Below are 14057 nucleotides of genomic sequence, written 5' to 3' on the forward strand. Positions count from 1 at the left end.
TCAAAACAAATATGCAACTTCTGATTATTATGGCCCAGCACCACAGTTTCTGAATCTGAGTTTCTAGATGGTACTTACTAATTAGTACATTTATAACAAGATCTCAGGTTATGCAATGCTGCACTCCAGGACTGCATTTTGAGAACCACTGCTTTAAAAAAAATAAGAAAGCAAACTTCAGAGGGAGAAAGAAGTGAACACACAAAATTAGCTCTTTCTTAATCTCAGACTATACACTTGGCTTCAGCAATAGGACCACCCTGAAGTTTCAGAGGATGAGTCACTGTAGCTGCAGGAAATTCAAGGTGGGGTTGAGCTGAGTAGAGGTCTGGACCAGAAATAGAGGATCCAGGGGTTCTTGAATAACTGTTCTGGGAGAAATGATACAAGCAAATGTGGGTCCCAAGCAAAATTTTCTATTTCCTGGTCATGCAAAAGTAATTAGAAACATTAATTGTAGCAGTGGATATTTCAACCCAATTTTCCAATGCATTGATAGCACAGCAGGCAGGGCGTTTGCCTTGCATGCAGTGGACCTGAGTTCGATTCCTCCGCCCCTCTTAGAGAGCCTGGCAAGCTATGGAGAGTATCCCTCCTGCACGGCAAAGCCTGGCAAGCTCCTCGTGACGTATTTGATATCCCAAAAACAGTAACAACAAGTCTCACGATTTGTTGTGAGACGTTTCTGATGCCCGTTTGAGCAAATCAATGAACAATGGGAGGACAGGGCTACAGTGCTACAGTACTAAATAACTAAAATGTTAAAAAAAGAAAAAAAAACATTCATTCATCTCTGCTGCTACTAATAACATATGATTTATCAATTATATGTATGTTGCCAACATGAGAAATGGAACATGTGGAAAAACTTTGTTTTAGCAATTAAAATATTACACAAGAAAAAAAACAAAGCAGCACTTCTCTATATCACTGAAAAAGTAAAAATATTAAATGTGAGAAATACGCATCATATACATGAGATTGTGCTATTGACCATATTAATGATATAGTAAGTATTCTTCTGAATACTATCCAGGTCTCCCAAAGAAGAATAGAAAGAGTTATGCTTGGAATATCATGTTTCACTCAAATGACAGAAAGAATCTAGAGTTCTGACATCCTTCAACAATCAAGAATCAGGGACGCTGTCTCATTTGCCAAGGTGTCGAAAATAAGATGGGCTGGTCACGTAATGAGATTTAAAGACGACTGCTGGACTAGAGCTGTTACCGACTGGATTCCACGGGATGTCAAAAGACCGCGTGGCCGCCCACCTACTAGATGGTCAGACTTCTTCGTAAAGATCATGAACGATCGGTTTGAGGCCCTTCATGTTCCCGGAGCGAACAGATGCCATTGGGCTACACTAGCACGCGACAGGGACAAATGGAGACGTTACTGGCACCCGCTCGAGCAAATCGACGACTAACGGGAAGTTAAGTGATTAAGTGTGATTAAGTATTCTTCTGACCTCTGTATAACTATAACTTTCAATCTTGGTGAATATATTTGCTTCACCACTGAAGTGAATTAAAAAATTTTTCTTTTTATCTTTCACTTATGTCTACATAATGTGATTTTATTGAGCACCCAGGATACATAGAAGTGTAGCCTGAATCTAGATTTAATAAACTATCAATTCAAAAAATAATAATAGCTTCATTATGTGGTTAATAAATCACATTGCCCTTGAACAATGTTTTAATATGTTGGTCAGTCTATAAGTTTTTACTGTTCAGAAACAGAGACTGTACTTTGGAAAATGGGTGCCAGGACTTTAGGGATAATTCTTATTTGCTTTCTCTCTCTCTATATATATATTTCTATACCCATATCTATATCTATGTGTATATATATAAAACAATACATATATATTGTTCTTTTGGACACACCTGGCAGTTTTCAGGGCTTGCTTTTTGGCTCAATACTTAGTGATAACTTCTGGCAGGCTCAAGGGATTAAAGTGGTGCTCAGGATCAAACCCAAATTGGCTTGCCTTACAAGATGCATTAATACTCATCTACGGCCCTGCTCTATATTTTAATATTAAGCAAATGTGGATCTTTCTAAAGCTATCTTAAGTTTATTATACCTCAGAAAGATAGAGTTAAAGCATTCTTGTATAGATATTTGTAGCAAGTATAACTTTCTATATATTTTTAAGTGTTTGAAACTAATGTCTAATATAGTTTCATTTTCTATTTATAGAAACAAGTGAATGTATAGTAATAAAATTGAGAGAAAGAGTTTAAAATTTCACATTTTACCTTAATTTTTATCACATCTATTTATTAATAGTAATGTTTTAATTACCACTACGTGGTTCCACTGGGGCTCAAACCCAGGACCTTCTGCGTGTAAAGCAGACGTGATAACCGCTACACTATGGAACCCCGTAGGGCTGGAGCGATAGCACAGTGGTAGGGCGTTTGCCTTGCACGCAACCAACATGGCCGACCCGAGTTCGATTCCTCCGCCCCTCTCGGAGAGCCCGGCAAACTACCGAGAGTATCTCTCCCGCACGTCAAAGCCTGGCAAGCTACCTGTGATGTATTCGATATGCCAAACACAGTAACAACAAAGTCTCCAATGGAGACGTTACTGGGCCCGCTTGAGCAAATTGATGATCAACGGGAGGGCCTTTACTTTATTTTACTTAATGTTTTAATTATACTTATTGGAATTTTTATTTAATTTCTAACTTGCTTAAAACTGTGGGCATAGATCAAACCATTATTAGAATATTAATAGCACATACCCATTTTATCCATGTGTATGGTTAAATATATAATCAATAGCTTCTCATAAAAATGAAAATAAGTTTCCTTTGATTTATGTAATTATTTTCTAATAAATTCAGATGCATAGAGGAAAAAAAGTAATGTATAGAGAACTCAGATAATTTCACTCACTTTTTCACTTACTTTTTTCATATTTCTTTCTATTCTGTTGTGTAATATTCAGGGGTCACTTCATTTTTCTGTATGTAACCCTGTTTGCCAGAGAAATGCAGCAAGGGCAAAATACAAAGTACTCTAGTGTGTGAGTATATCCACTAGCAAGTCATCCTATATGAAGATTTCCAGATGCACAAGAAAAAGATGATGGCAAGAAAAAAGCTGAAGATCGATTCCAACAGATGGCAACTTTGGAGAGCATAGAAGTCATAGTTAGAAAGTCTGCAACCTGCTTTGTGGAATAGAGAGAAAAGTTAAGGCCTTAGGGAAGCAATAGAAAGCCTAATATTCACAGGGCATAAGTGGATACCTGTCTACACCTTGGAAATGAAAGAAGAAGACATGCATAAAAACAAACTTTTCTCAGAGGTGCAGAAGAATATTTTGAACTTAGACACTCCTTCACACAAGTGACTGGAGGCTGTTGAATCACTGAGCACCAGGGACAGAATCAGGACAAACATCTTTCCTTTTGTTTCCCATTCGGCCAGAGAAAAACTGTTGATTCTTCAAGACCTAGCACAAATAGCTCCATGCTTTGGTATTCCCCTACTTCTTTTATTATAATCATTCATCTTATTTCAAAAATATTTGAGAATTTTCACTATGTCATTAGTCATGGGCTTATAGGAGTTAAAGCAATAAGGAATCTTTTATCTTCAAATTGTTTGTATAGGGCACATAGATATAATCAAATTAATATATAATGCCCAATAGCAAAGAACATTAAAACTCTGTAAGGGATTATAATATATATTATATAGTGAAAGGAAGTTTGCATGAGATAATCAGGACACCTCACTGAGAGGTCACTTTGAAGCTAAATTTTAAGAGAAGCCAGAGGGCAAGAGGGAAATGTGTGAGCAGGGGTTTATTCCTGATATAGAGATGAAGGAAGTGAAAAAAAAGTTCAGATGTTGCACTATGCATGGTAGGTTGAAGGTTCTCTCTCTCTCTCTCTCTCTCTCTCTCTCTCTCTCTCTCTCTCACACACACACACACACACACACAGAGAAAATATCAATGTAGGGAAGTCATGTTAGCAAAGGGAAGTGCAAAGTTTTGCATCATGTCATATTACCTGGCTTCTTCAATATCCTGTACTTTTAAAATAAATGGATGCTGCTGTTTTGAGTAATGTTAGCGCAGCCTGACTTGTAGTATAGTTAGTCCCCACACTATATACAAGGAAACACCATATTTAATTCAGTCTAGATTTTTTCCAGTCTTTGTTCCACTGTTGCACACTACTTCCAGTAGTGTGCTCAGGTTGACAACAAAGTGGTGCTTGGGAAACAATATGATGTGGTGCTAAGATTGAACCCAAGCCTCCTGCATGCAAAGCATACACTCCAAACTGTTAAACCATTTGTCCAGCCCTATTTTAGATTTTTAATGAGTTGTATTAAATGTCTGCTCAATTAAAGTCCAACTAACAGAAGTTTTTGGTATATTAAATATAGCATCTACTAAAGAAAAACATGTTTTAACCCTGAAAATTAAAGGTCTTTCCATATAAACGCTTCCTAAGAATAAAAAAAAATAATCAACTGCTTTTCCTGGAAGCAACTCCTGTTTCTTTTACAAACCCACTTATGAATTCTACATCACTAGGAATTTCTGCTCTTACAACAGGAATAGCTTAGCTGAACCAGACAGCTCTGCTAATAAAGAACTAAAAGTTAGATTTAGTTCAATACTGATTCTGTTCTTGAAGAATTTCTAAATTTTTGGTATAAAAGGCACAAAGATGACCTGAAGTGAATCTAGAGCTTAGCAAATTGCAATAGATTGGTATTCTACTATTAGGTTTTCACCAAAGTAATAACATTCTCTTCTAATCCCCAATTCTCAGGGACGAAAACTTGATCAAAGTAACCAGTGTCTTATGTAACCAATATAGGAGGACAACCAATATATTCCCTTGTCTATGATTATTTTCTTCATCTTTTAATAGGGAGGGGTTACCGCATTCAATCCAATTCTTCATCATTTCAGCCTTCCATTTTCTACGGGATGACAATAACCACACTCTGACAAACATAACTTTAATTCAAAATCCAGCAGACTCTTTGAATGGAGTCTTTTGCTCATTTTTCTTACTTAAAGCAGGGATTCACATTTCTTACTAGAAATAGAAATGAAGGTACCAGAGAGAAAAAGAATAATGATACAATTTCGTATATTCATGTCTGATCCTTTACATAATCAGAATTCTCAATGAATATTACAAAGGGAGGTCAGATAGTTTCACTTCCATACAAGCAACCATTTTAAAATTCTAATTGGATGAAAAAGGAACATGGCTTTTATAAATTAAGTTCTGCAATCACTTCAGTTTAAAATTTCCCTTCTGTTAAATAATAAAAAAAACACAATATCTATTCCTTAGCTTCTTTTATCTATGAAGTTCCAAACAACACTGATTAAAGGAATGAAATTTCATCATAAGAGGGAAATTTAATGAGTTCTTAAGAACAATTAAAAAGATTATTTGCATAATTTAGCTTATTACAGGGGGAAATACCAGGCCGAAAAGGCTTAGCAATAATCACATACTGAGAAGAATGTGGAAAGGGGGCATTAAATGCTTCTCTTGTTGCTCCTGCAGCCATGGGTAGCATTTCAGGAGGCTTATTAGTATGCTCATTGGAGTGACCTGGTTTACTAGTTCCCTGCACTTAGGCATATGTTTATTGCAGGTGTTCCATCATAAGTGATTTTTTTTCTTGCTAAGGAAAATCAGGAATACTGAAAAGAACCATGTCTGGTTATGTCTGTGGTCATATTTATTATTTGAAAGGGGAGAGAGAAATCGTGCCCAAGGTAAAACTAGAGAACTCACTTTGGAGTATCTTTGCTACCCGGTCTCTGGCATATAGAGTCATCAGAAAAATCTGTCCCTAATCTCAAAGCAGTAAAGGTACAGAGATGGAAATAGTATGATTTAGATTTAGAAATTATCAACCATTTGCTACCAATCAGACAATCCAATTTTTCTGTTACACAAAAATTTATATGTGTATGAAAACATAGTAACACCTACCTCTTATGATTATTGTGTGAGTAAAGGTATATTTTAACCAATATTATTTCCTTTGTATGGATGACCACATAGTATGATCACATGGTCATAAATATTTAAGTAGTAGTAAATCTCTATTAACAGTCAAATAATACCTCCTAATGGAGAGAATATTAAACTTACTGTCTAGAATGAGGTGAAACAATATGGTCTGCCAAGTAATCACTGATTCTAAAGGGCTTTGAAATTTCTAGTCCCCTTTCAATCAGCATCATTAACATACCCTAATATTGGACCATACTTCTCTCACTTATTAAGGAACATACATGCACAGGGAAGAGACGATCAGAAAACTCTACACTCATTGTCTTTCTGACATTTGCTTCTTTGTCCCTCAGTTTATTTTTATCGCAGTGCTAACTGGTGGGCACTGTGGCCTCATGCTGCTGCTGACGACTTCCTGGAGTCACAGAGCACATTTGTTTTGCTTCTCGGGGGGTCCCAGAAGACCTCTTAGAACATACAAGCAATAGCCTGTAAGTCCAAGTTGAGAGAGAAGGGCATCTAAAATTTCAGGCATTTCAACCAACCAAACGTACTAGGAGGGGAAGTTCTGGAAGGCAATTCTCACTGGCCCCATCTCCATGATGTTGTTTCCTCTAACAGAAAAATTGACATTTGAGTTTTCATGCTTTTGTTTTTTTCACCCTCCATACTCTTTAGAACTCCCTGGTGAATCTACTGAGAAACTTCAGGCTTTGTTTTCACGGTGGCCCACACTGAGACATTGGATGTCATGTGTCTTTTAGAAACGACACACTCTAAAGACACATGACTCATGAGTTTGAAATATTACAAGTTAAATTAAAAACCAGGGAGCATTTCTCCAATGTCTTTGATACAGATGAAAAATAGATGCAGAGTAGAAAAGGTGGAAGGAAGATGATTAGGAGGAAACATTTTGGAAATAGCAACATATATATCTTAATTCAATAGCACCTCATTTTCGTCTTACTTGGTCTTATGTATATTGAGATAATGAGCTCTCAAAAGCCTTGAGAGATTATAATGCATAAGAGAATCTTAGTTGAAAATGCTTTTTACAGTCTATATAATGCAATTTTATATTTAAGATGGAAAGTAATTTGTTAACACCTACACCATTAGCACCAGAGTTTTTGACCTTTCATTATAAAATTTCCAGTATATATATATATATATATATATATGAAATCTAATAAATTCTCATGAGACTATAGTCCAACTTTAACAGTTGTTAGCATTTGACCACTCTTATTTTAACTATCTCCTTATTTTTTCTTGCATATGTTGAAATACTTCTAAGATATTATATATCATTTTATACAGAAATGGTTGATTTGGCATATCTGTCAAATAAGCACCATAGTGCTGTTATGAGACCTAAAATTATTGACATTAATACCTTAATGAAGTAAGATATCCAGACCTTATTCAAATTGCTTGTCTCAAATTTTCTTTTGTGTAGTGTATTTAAATTTAAATCAATTTTTTCTTTTCTTTTTTTTTTTTTTTGAGGTGGGGATCTCAGAGCTTACTCCTAGCTTTGCACTCAGGGATCGCTCTTGGCTGGCTCAGAGGACCATAGATGGTGCCGGGAATAGAGCTTGGATCAGCCATATGCAAGGCATGTATAGGCTGTATGGTCACTCTGGCCACGTGAACCAACATCTAAACAAGATTCTATATTATATTTGGTTTTAGTAGTTTTAAATATCAATGAATTTTTTTAATGAATCACCATGAGATACACAGTTGCAGTTGTTCATAATTGGGTTTCAGTCATACAATGTTCCAACACCTATCCCTTTACCAGTGGACATTTCCCACTATCAATGTTCCCAATTTTCCTGTTCCTCCTTCACCTCATCTTACTCTTCTTCTTCCTCCTTTTCTTCATCCTCATCTTCCTCCTTTTCCTTCTCTTCTTCCTTCTTTTCCTCCTCATCCTCTTCTCCTCCTCCTCATCCTCTTCCTCCTCCTCTTCCTCCTCTTCCTCCTCTTCCACCTCTTCCTCCTCCTCCTCCTCCTCCACTTCCTCCTCCTTTTTCTTCTCCTTCTTCTTGTTCTTCCTCATCCTCTCCTTCTTCTTCCCCCTCTTTCTTCTCTTCTTTCTCCTCTTCCTCCTTCTCTTCTCCTTGTGCCCCCCTCTCTCTATTACTATCTCTTTCCTTTTGGGCATTTTGTTTGCAATGCAATTACTGGAAGATTATCATGTGCATCCTTTTACCTCCTGTCATCACTCAGTTTTAGTAAATAATGATCATTTCCAACTATAACTGTCATAGAAGTTCCTTCTATCCCAATTGCCCTGCCCCTCCACTTTTGAGCAAGCTTCCAGCTGTGGACCATTCCTCCAGACCCATGTTTCTACTGTTCTTTGAGTATTCATCTCTTTCTGTATCTATGAATTTTTTTAGTTTCTCTCACACCTTAAACTCTTCATCAAATATGATTGCCATTAATTGCCTCTTTTGAAAATCACAACACCCAAAAGGATCTCTCCTGCCACAGAGGCAGGGTGGGATGGGGGGGATGGAGTGGGAGGGATACTGGGATCTGTTGTGGTGGAAAATGGGGACTGGTGGAGGGATGGTTATTTGATCATTGTATAATTGAAACCCGAGCACAAAAATCTGTAAATCTACAACTGTACCTCATGGTGTTTCACTAATAAAAATTAAAAAAAAACTTTATTGAACTGTAATTACAGTAAAACAAAAAGGCATAGGTTTAAAATGTTTGTTACTGTTTTGACAAATCTATACATTGATATAATCACTTCATCCATAATAAAATATTTAATCATGTCAAAACTTTATATTTTTGTGCCAATTATTGCACCCTACAAAAACTGAAATAAGTTCTGATAGATTTTTAATATTAGAGCTTAGTTTTACTATTCTTGAAACACACATAAATATAATAAAAAATGTACTTCATTGTGACTTTTTTTCTTTCAATATAATGTTACTCAGATTTATCTATATTGCTGCTTGCATAAATATTACTATTGGGAATAATATTCCATTGAATAAATAAGTCATTTTTTATTTATACATCTACTGAGTAGTTTCCACTTTATAGCTCTGATAAATAAAGCTAAAATAAATAAGTGTTCTTCATAGGTATATATTTTTTGTAGATTTCTGATTATATTGTCTAAAAGTCCTTCAGGTAACAGAAGAGAAGTTTCTTTATTATTGTTAAATACATATTTAAACTTACAAAACATGAAATTGGTTTTAAAAATGCACATATTTTCTTAAACTTCTGTCAGCATGTCTGATGATTTATACTGCTCTACATTCTCATCAAACTTGATATTTTAATATTTTGAAATGTTGGATATTCTAATGGAATAAAATGTTATGTTATATTTCAGTTAATATTTCAATGGTGATTAATGATGCTATGTGTATTTATGTTATTGGTTCTTTTCTAATTTATGTTTTAATTTTATATTTTCATCTTCAGATTCATATGTTGCATAAGCTTCATACATATATTTGTATGTGTATATAATTTTGCCATCAGTTTTTTTGTGGAGGGTTTTTTTTTAGGCTATGCCTGGCAGTGCTCAGTGCTTCAGTTCTTTCTTCTGGTTATGTGTTCAGGGAACTAACCTGTGTTAGTCTTGATTATATATAAGTGTATATATTTTTTATACAATTCTGTTTCAAGTTCTAAGTTGCAAAAATTGTCACCCTGCTATGATTTGCATATTTCTTTATTCATCGTCTTAATTATTTTTAAGAGTAAATGTGTTAAGCTTTGATCAAATTCAATTTATTGTTTTTCTCTATATTATGAATGTTCTATGTAATTAATATTACTCTGCTATGAAATATTTTCTTAAATTTTCTTATGCTACTTTAATTTTTATAGTTATATCTAAGGCCCTTTTTAAATTAATTTGCAGTGCAGATGTGGGACAGGAGTCAAAGATTTTTCAAATGGATATACAGTTTCTCCAGAGCCAGTAGTTAAAAGCTACCCTTTATCCCACTGATAACTTGTCATTATGAAAATCAACCAATATATCTGTATCTATTTTAAGCACTCATATCTATCACATCAAATTTGCCTCAGTATCTTTTCGTTTTGTTTTGTTTTGACCAAAGTTTTGTTGTATTAAAGCACCATGAACTACAAACTTATTCACAGGTGGGTTTTTGACATACAATGTTCCATTATCAATCCCACCACAAATGTCCACTTCTACCACCAATGTTCCCAGATTTCACTCTCTTACTCACCCACCAAGCCCTAGCCTGCCACCTTGACAGGCACCTTTGAAATCTGGTTATTAAAATTCGGGTCTTGAAATTTCAGTGTTGTTTACCCTGTGGTTTGGATATTTAGTTTGTGTTTCCTTGACACCATCCATGTATCTGAGTGCCCTTGACGCCTGCCTCTGTTTCTTCTCATCTATCTCTTCACCCTTATCATTTTGCTCTTATTGATATTAATCCCTGAAATCAGACTAATTTAATAACTAATTTATGTTCTTTATCAGTATTGTTCTTATGAATTTTAGGTTATATTCATGGCCAAATGAAATCAACTTAGCCTGTGAGAACTTTTATTGGTTATGTAGTGACTATATACAAATCAACTTAGAATTTATGTGTGTGAACATAAATATAGAATCTTTATACTATGAACAGCTATACCAATTTACATATCTTCCTTTATCATTTCAACAATAACATATAGTTTTAACATTTTTCTTATGAATATTTAATTGAATTTATTCTAAAGTATTACCTTTTTTATACTATTTGTGACTGATATGATTACTATATTTTCCAGTTAACAGCTGCTTGTGCATAGAGTTGCCACTGATTTGATATATTGGATTAGTACACTACAAACATGCTAAATTTTTCTGTTGGTTCTAGTAGAATTTTGTTTTGATTTTTACATTGCATAGGATTTTTCAACATAAACAATTATGCCATATGTGTTGTAATTGTTCTCAAATGTTATTAATATAAATAAACAAAAAACAAAAGGATATTGTTGATTATTTATCTTTAATAGCTAAAGAATGTGGGACACACACTTTTCCATAGTTTTTCTCTTTCACGGCAACACAAATATGTCATCAGAGTCTAAAACCAAAGGAAAATATTCTTTTATTAGCTTAGTAGTGATTGACAATAAGGAAAATTTCATACGAATTTTTTTTTGCTTTGAACTGTATCTTTATCTCTGATATAGTCAATTTTGTGCTTCCACATACATCTAGAAATGTGATAAGTATTTGTCAAGCATTTACATAATGAGAATAAGTGTAAGGGACTGATGGATGATTCATTACTTGCACCTATTGTTATGTTATACAGCAGGATTTCTGTTAGCATTTTCAAAGTCATTCATGTATGACAGATAGAAAGTCTTTTATTAGAAATTCACAATAAATTATAAATAAATAAATTCACAATAATTACTAGAGAAAGTTTTTTATGGATAATTCAGATCAATATTAGGAAATAGAAAATTGGATCTGGAGAAATTATAAAATTTTATTTTGGCAAGCCATTGGATGATATGAATTAAAGCATAAATCTTAGCTTACAATAACTTTCATAAGTGAGATGCATACTCTCTGTGATTACTCAGATCAGCTTTTCCCCCATTAAATCACATTCAGATGTATCTTGCTGGTGTCAAGTTTTATCTTGATTACCAAATGATCCTACTTACAGTGTGTCCTCTGCTACCAGTGTTCCAGTTAAAAGTGTGTGTGATACTCTCTTTATTTGTTTGTTGTTTGAAAAGATGACATTGATCTAGCATCAAGGAATTGGTTTCCACAGAGGAAAACAAAGATAATATTTTGAAGATTTCAGAATTATCTCAGAATAAATTCGTTTCCCCTTACTGATATTATTTTTAGCTATTTTCAATTTATAGGTAGCAATCAGATAGAGACAATTCTAAAGATACAAATTTTCATTTTAAATTATGAATCATGTCATTATGAATTATTCATATCTTTCCCCCACTTGTTGTATAGATATATACCATTGATTGGTTTCCAGGAAGGAGAAATTAATAAATAATATTTTCTTTCCAGTCCGGGAATAGTTTAAATAAGATAGGAATTGTGCACATTTTCAAGAGTCTTAGAATTAGCATCACCAATAAAGATAATATGAACAGAGATATTAAATTTTTTTTATCTATGAAGAAATTTTCGTGGTGCTAGTTATAAGAAGTGAACAACAGATGCTTCATGAATGAAAATTGATTAATTGTTAAACTTACACACAAGAAATGCAGTGGCTGGTTTTAATTTTTTCTCATATTTGAGAGATAAAATTTATTTTATGAAGATAATAAATTGAAATTTTATCCATATACCACCTAACTTAGGATAGGCATTGCCAATATTTATGATCTTACTATGAGATTTTAAAAGGTGCATTATCTTGATTCTCTTTCTGTATTGAAGACCTATCCTTTTTTTGTGCACTTATTGATCCACTATACAAATGTCTTATTCCATTTTAAAATTAAAAAATTATGTAAAGATTGTCTTGCGGTGATTTCTGCTGTGAAATTTTTGAAGCGAGCTTATGAGATTCACTGCTTATGATTTCTTTGTTATTATTGTTGCATCATGTTCCATTATATGAACACAATAACCATTTATGCCTTTTCATATTCAGTGGACATTTGAGTTGTTTCCATTTCACTCACTACTACAAAAGAAGCTATGTGTATTATGAGATATGCATATAAAGCAGAGGGCTGGAGTGACAGCACAGTGGTAGGGCGTTTGCCTTGCACGCAGCCAATATGGCCGACCCGAGTTCGGACCCTCCGCCCCTCTCGGAGAGCCCGGCAAGCTACCGAGAGTATCTTGCCTGCACGGCCGAGCCTGGCAAGCTCCCTGTGATGTATTCGATATGCCACATACAGTAACAACAAAGTCTCCAATGGAGACGTTACTGGGCCTTCTCGAGCAAATCGATGAACAATGGGAGGACAGTGGAATATAAAGCAGAAAGTATATATATCAGGTATTATAATGTATATATATATATAAATACATATAAATTACAGTATCATAGATATTATATACCTATAATAATTATATAAATATAGGCTATATATAGTTTATTTATAGATGTGTAGTTTTTTTAAAGACGCATGGTTAGTAATATAATTTGGGGGTTATTTTTAGCTTTTGGAACATACTGAAAGTGCCAAGGATTATCAATTCATATTTCCTTCAGAAGCGATTTCTTTTTTCTTTTTGTTATTTGACCCTCCCGTTGATCGTCGATTTGCTCGAGCGGGCCCAGTAACGTCTCCTATTACTTCCCCCATTCTCTTCTTCTCCCCATTTCTCCCCACTTCGATTTTTTTCCTTCTGTGTCCTCTTCTCTAAACACCAGGGTCAAGAGTTATATTGGCTTTCCCCCTTTACTAAAATACATTTGATTACTTTCTTTCTGTTTGTACTTGTTGGGGGGAGCACTCCTGGCAGTGCTCAAATATTACTCCTAGTTCTGCACTCAGGACTTACTCCTGAAGGGTTCTGGGGACCATATGAAATGGTGAGAATTGAACCTGGGTTAGCAGCATGCAAAGCAAAGACCCACCATACCATCTTTCCGGCACCCACACCTAGTTCTCGACTTCACTAATTGGAGTCAAGAGATGCTCTTAAAATCTTCCCTAAGCAAAAGATTAGAAATTATGCATTTTTCCAACGGGTTCAGCCCTTTTGGAAAACAGTATGGACGATTCTCAAAAAACTAGAAATTGAGCTCCCATTGGACCCAGCAATACCACTCCTGGGAATATATCCTGGAGAGGCTAAAAAGTATAGTCGTAGTGACATCTTCACTTGTTTGTTCATTGCAGCACTCTTTACAATAGCAAGAATCTGGAAAAAACTGAGTGCCCAAGAACAGATGACTGGTTAAAGAAACTTTGGTACATATACACAGTGAAGTACTATGTAGCTGTTAGAAAAGATGAAGTTGTGAAATTTACATACAAGTGGTACTACATGG

General features: G+C 34.7%; 1 non-coding gene across 1 annotated transcript; it reads right to left on the reverse strand.

Moving 5' to 3' along the window:
- Window positions 1-2320: 2320 nt before the first annotated feature.
- TRNAV-UAC (transfer RNA valine (anticodon UAC)) lies at window positions 2321-2393 on the reverse strand. The gene has a single exon. It is a non-coding gene; the product is annotated as a tRNA-Val (tRNA).
- Window positions 2394-14057: the final 11664 nt, after the last annotated feature.

Source organism: Sorex fumeus, unplaced genomic scaffold (genome assembly GCF_029834395.1).
Source record: "Sorex fumeus unplaced genomic scaffold, SorFum_2.1 ptg000151l, whole genome shotgun sequence".
Classification (NCBI taxonomy): domain Eukaryota; kingdom Metazoa; phylum Chordata; class Mammalia; order Eulipotyphla; family Soricidae; genus Sorex; species Sorex fumeus.